The sequence below is a fragment of the Sabethes cyaneus genome, chromosome 3, assembly GCF_943734655.1.
Source record: "Sabethes cyaneus chromosome 3, idSabCyanKW18_F2, whole genome shotgun sequence".
NCBI classification, from domain to species: domain Eukaryota; kingdom Metazoa; phylum Arthropoda; class Insecta; order Diptera; family Culicidae; genus Sabethes; species Sabethes cyaneus.
Window position 1 is genome coordinate 183858553 of NC_071355.1, and position 6119 is coordinate 183864671.

Sequence of the window (6119 nt, forward strand, 5' to 3'; positions counted from 1 at the left end):
TCAGCCCCTGATTATATCTACACCCGATAATATCTACTCCTGATTATATCAGCTTTTTTTCCGATTATATCAGCCCCAAAAAATAATTTTTTGTTTGTTCCTTTTAAGTTATTTAATGATTCTTTTGAGGTCATATGAACAGCCAAATGAGTGTTTCAGGCGTTTGAACCCTTTATGGGCCAAGCTGCGCAGTGATCTAAACAGCGAAATAAGTGATCGCGTGAGATTACGCCGAAATGCGAGATTTTTTGCATATGGTGTCTTTGGCAATATATCTTGGTATAAAAAACCCCTTCATTTGACAGGAACCATTATGTGATTAATCCCCTTAAAAGCGAAATACGAAATTTATTTTCTCACATATTCAAAATACAGGTTTGAAGCATTCAGCAAAGATATAACAAATGTTAATACAAACAACTTTGTCAAAGACATCATAGCTGTATCTCTTCATAGAAGTTAGCTATGAAGAGTTATTTGTGTACAAATCCTTAAAAACAGTTTTTTGTCCCTAACTAATTCTGGTCAATTTTTACGTGTCCATAGTATTTTAGAAAGTTACTTGTCTTACTAAAATCCACGTTTTAGTGGAACATCATTATACGTTATTTTCTAAATTTTCCGAGATATTGAGCTTTTACGGTGAAAAATAGTACTTTTTTGAGCTCAAATATTTCTCAAGCTGGTAATTGGTGGCAAATCGAGTTGCGTAGAAACATGACCACCTTAATAATGCAAAAAAAAGAACAGAATTCATTTGTAAACTTGGCATACCTCAAGCAAAAAAAAATTTTTTTCGATTACATCAGTTTTGCAATTTTATCAGCCCAAAATTCACGGAGGGACTGACATAATCGGAACAATACTGTATACACAAATGTTTCCAAGCATTTTCAACTGTGTCAATAAAATAAACTGTTCACAGATACCCCAAACCGAGTGATTTAAAGTGTACGTTAATACCGGTCGGCGGTATAATTTCAGAAAATAGATTTGATTTCTGATTTGTTTTACTTTCACATTCGGCAAGTTGTGTGCTCAATTTTCATTTGGTTTGCAATGATTTTATCGTCATATAATGAAACAACCTGGAGTCAACAACACTTCCAACCTAAAACTTTCCAGTGAAATCGTATGTCGGGCAATAAGCTGCAGTAGTTTTTATGTATATCAAACGGTTTCAATAAACTTCGTAAATGCAACAAAATGAACAGAAACTAGAAATAATATTTATACATTATTTGAAATCTCACTTGCACAATGCTAACAGTTTTGTTCAAGACGTTTCGCTATACAAGTATAATATCAATTGTCCATCAATGCATCGTATAACAAAACGCCGCAATACCGTGTCCATTGGATTACAATCAATTCTGATATCACGTCATAGAGCGAACTAATGAAGTCATAATTCATCAAACTAAGTAGGGAAGCACAGGATGTCATTCAACCGTAATTGATCACCTTCCGGCACATTTGAACCTGACAAGCTCGACCGACACACAAGTACTACCGTCTTCGTCGTCCACTATCTTGTCTAGATTGCACTTTTGTGATATTTTACTGGTCGCGATGTTCGCCCTCGCGAAAGTTTGAATGATTGAACCTTTGAAATTTATCAGCAACGTAACTTGTTCTGTCGGTCCAATAGTACAGGTAGAGTGGCCCATTAAAAGCAGTAACTCATCACGACCCCCCACCCCTTGCCAAGGCGTCATTGGGTGGTTTCTATTATCACAGATGGTATCAGTGGTACCGCGCTTGGTCACGTCAAAAAAATCAAAGATTCAACGCCACATGTACATCGCGAACGTCTTCTTTATCACAACGTTTCTAAGCATTCGGCTTCAAGGCTTTTAGATTGATGATTATAATACTGCGAATAATTGAACTACCTTTCACTGCTCCTGGTAGGATAATCACACTTAACTTGTTCCCCAATGTCACAAGCTTTCAGTAGCACTCGAGATCGCACCAATATCTGAACATAAACTAACCACGCGCGTTCGATAAATCAACTAGCAACTTTCGACCGAGTAATTTTTTGGCAGCGATTTAAGTATACACCGTGATTTCGAGAACGACCGGAATCGGTAAGTCCGCGAGAATTGAATTGAAGTCTACTGCAACCAAAGTTTAAATGACAAGCAACTATAACGTACGAAACCAAATATACCTCGCAGGTTTAGTCGACAACTATCGAGAGGCTCTCGCGCGCGCCAAAGTCTCACCTCGCAGAGATCTGGAGTTAGTCTGTACACTCGGAAAGCAGCCTCGCGTGTGGCGAACGGCGAGGAACAGGACGGATGCTTGGGTTAATTCGGTTTTCGCCGTTGTTTCGCGCGCACGCTTTCCTATGCTCGCGATAGCTTCGAGTGTGTACACAAAATTGCGAGCGCGGTGACCACAGACAGGTTGACCCGATGGAGCGCAATTTAGCCGGGTGACCGGGTGGCTGCATAGATTATTATCATACCTGTCCAAATCACGCAGAACGGATGAGGCAAAAGCGGTAAACGTTTTTTATGTATTCTCACTGACTGCCGTGGTGCTGCCCCCAAAAAGCTGCTGCTGCTGCTGCTGCTGCTGTTGCTGACTTTGCTGCCTGCTCTTGCTACGGTGGTGGATGCGATGTGAATACTCTCACTTCGGTGCTGTGTGCTGTGACTGACCGGAATAATTCTGCTTCGTATGCTGCTGCCGTTGCGTTGTTGCAAATCACGGTGGAATGAAATGCTGCGATATGGACAGATTCACTGGCGCGCTGGATGCTAATGCAGTCAGTCAGGGCGGCATGTTCGTTTTCTTTTTGATTTGACTAATCTGGAAATATACACATATGTACATGCTATTCTATTTTGCCAGTCATCATATTTTACTTTCAATTTATGCTTGTCTAACCTGTGTCGTACTATTATTCAAATCTCAGTTCAAAATTTGAATCCAGAATACTAGCTCTGCCGGATCGGAAATGGATCAGAATACTAGCTCTGCCGGATCGGAAAAAAGCCGTGAATTTTAGGCTGATATAATTGGAAAACTACTATAATCGGAAAATTTTGCTCAAAGTATGCTAAGTTTGCTAATGAATTATGTTCTTTTTTTGCATTGTTAGGTTGCTCATGTTTCTACACATTAGGGTGATTCCAAAAAGAAATAGTTTTAAATGTGTACCAAAAATACGATATCTTTATAAAAGTTGTAGAACACAATGAAATAAGTAACTTTGCAGAAAAAAGTAACTACCTATCTCTTATGGTTGTCGAAATATAACGATGTGTTTGTCAAAAGCACTTAAAAAACACTTCTTAAAATAACTGTAACTATTTTGAGGATACAATCAGATACTGACAACTGATACTTTTTCAAGTTTTTTGTTTTTGATATGTTTGATCTACTACACTCAAAATATTCTGCACATAACTAATAGTAAATTTCCATATGAAAATCCATATGATTATCATGAGCCGCATATAAACACGATCCTTCCAGAAATAAACATAAAAATTATACGCGTATGAATAGTATGTGCAATTATACACATAAAAATTATACGCATATGAATAGTTTGTCCTAGTTTTTCCCTTGCACACAAATGATAACTGTTTGGCACATAAAGATCATTTATTGGGCATATTGCAAAAATCTATATGTGGGACACATTGAAACTATACGAAAACTTTTCTCAGTGTACTAATTACCACCTTGAGAAATATTTGAGCTCAAAGAAGTACTATTTTTCACCGAAAAAGCTCAATATCTCGGAAAACTCAAAAGAAATCATTTAATAATGTTCCACTAAAACGTGGATTTTAGTTAGACAAATATTTTTTTAGAACACTATGAACATGTAAAAATTAACCAGAATAAATTAGAGACAAAAAACTGTTCTTTTAGGGTATGTCCACAAATAACGCTTCATAACTATTTTCTTTGAAGAGATACATCTATGATGTCTTTGACAAATTGATATTTATTATACCTTTGGTGTTCAGCAAAGGTGAGGTCAAATATGTGAGAAAATAAATTTCGTATTTTACTTTTAAGTGGATTAATCACATAATGATTCCTGCGAAACGAAGGGTTTTTTATATCAAGAAATATTGCCAAAGGCAGCATATTAAAATTGGATTTGAAATCGCACTCGGAATGGATCACGACACGAGACACGAAATTTTACTCGAAATTAACCATAAAATCGGACGAAAAGTTAAATTTAAAAACTCACTTGAAACTGGGCTTGAAAATTGAGCTTAACTCTAGATTGAATGACCGAAAATTCCGAGATAATCGGTAAAATTCGAGCAATCAAAGCACCCAGTTTTAACTATAAAAATTGTTATATAAACCGTTCAATTTACGTAAAATTATGTAAATATACTTGTAAATATACTTGGAGCAATCTAAAATTGAACTTAGAATTAAAATTAGAATTTGGACTTTAAATTGGACTTGAAATTAGACATAAAATAGGAATAGAAATAGGGTGAAATTAGACTTCAAATAGGACATGAATTGGACCTTAATTGAAATGAAATGTTACTTAACATAAGACTTGAAACTGGACCTTAATTGAAATGAAATGTTACTTAACATAAGACTTGAAACTGGACGTATAAAGCACTTCAGATTGCAATCTGTAAGTTGGACTTTAGATTGTGTGTGTGTGTGTGTGCGTGTGTGTGTGTGTGTGCGCGTGTGTGTGTGCGTGTGTGTGTGCGTGCGCGCGCGCGTGTGTGTGTGTGTGCGCGCGCGCGCGTGTGTGTGTGTGTGTGTGTGTGTGTGTGTGTGTGTGTGTGTGTGTGTGTGTGTGTGTGTGTGTGTGTGTGTGTGTGTGTGTGTGTGTGTGTGTGTGTGTGTGTGTGTGTGTGTGTGTGTGTGTGTGTGTGTGTGTGTGTGTGTGTGTGTGTGTGTGTGTGTGTGTGTGTGTGTGTGTGTGTGTGTGTGTGTGTGTGTGTGTGTGTGTGTGTGTGTGTGTGTGTGTGTGTGTGTGTGTGTGTGTGTGTGTGTGTGTGTGTGTGTGTGTGTGTGTGTGTGTGTGTGTGTGTGTGTGTGTGTGTGTGTGTGTGTGTGTGTGTGTGTGTGTGCGTATGTGTGTGTGTGTGTGTGTACGATCCATCGCCCGCTGACCGGCAGCGCTTTCATGTAAAAAAATTACTTGCATCCAGAAGTTGGTTTCTGTAAATGCAAATAATTTTAGTCCTGGAGATGGAAGGTGATAGCTCTATTGTTCATCCAGCGACCCATTTTTAGAATGCCTGGATATACACGTACATTCCGAGGTCGCCTTCATAAACAATCAGCCCCGCATGGATATTTTCACATATCCATACTTCCAGGATAATTTTCATTATTCTGGCACGTATTTAGTTAAACAAAGTCATAATTGCTAAATTCTTCTAGACCAATTTAATTTTGAAGTATAAAAGCATAATTTCTACTGTAGCGCCAACTACATGTCAAATGAAACCACTATTCGTCAATAAATATCGAAAATAATTTTCGATAATTGGCATCTAGAAGAATTTTATTGGGGTTTATCAGGTTTGTTTTGTTTCTATGACATGTGTTTGGAAATTACTTTAACTTTGAAAATGCATACTTATCTCTTGCCAATCGACATGATCAGCATACTACAGGAAAGCAGCAAACGCTAAACTGTACACTCGTGCCAACTGCATCAATCAATACTTTGATTTAACACTGTAAATTTCTAGAAAAACAGAACGTTCGAATGAAAACAAACAACCGGCACCGTGCTCCCAGAACTTCTCCCTGTAAGTTGGACTTCAGATTGAACTTGAAATTGCACTTGAAAATTGTACTTGAAATTCGACATGAAATATGACTTGAAATAAGACTTTTTGTTAAGGGGACATAAACGACTAGAATTTTGGGAAAAAATCAAAAAAAAATTATTCCAAATTTTGATTCTTCAGTCTTTTTCGCTTATTTTGATACTGATTTTGTAATGATCCGACCATGGGAAATGGCCGAAAAACGATCATACACATAAGCATTCCAGTGCGCCGTGGAACAACCTCGATGGAATAAAACGCGGCTCCTGCAAAAACATGATTTACAAACTTAATGTACCTTTTTCTCAGATACTACAGAAC

General features: G+C 37.5%; 1 protein-coding gene across 2 annotated transcripts in view; it reads right to left on the minus strand.

The window, feature by feature from the left end:
• Positions 1 to 2550, minus strand: part of LOC128741248 (aquaporin AQPAe.a) — a 141326-nt gene extending 138776 nt beyond the window's left edge. Inside the window, exon 1 of one of the 2 annotated variants that reach the window (XM_053836917.1) lies at positions 2477 to 2550. The gene's annotated coding sequence lies outside the window, so the exon portion shown is untranslated. Of the gene's footprint in view, positions 1 to 1895; positions 2242 to 2476 lie in introns of those variants that run through there. The other variant, XM_053836914.1, reaches the window with a different exon arrangement.
• Between the last annotated feature and the right edge of the window lie 3569 nt (positions 2551 to 6119).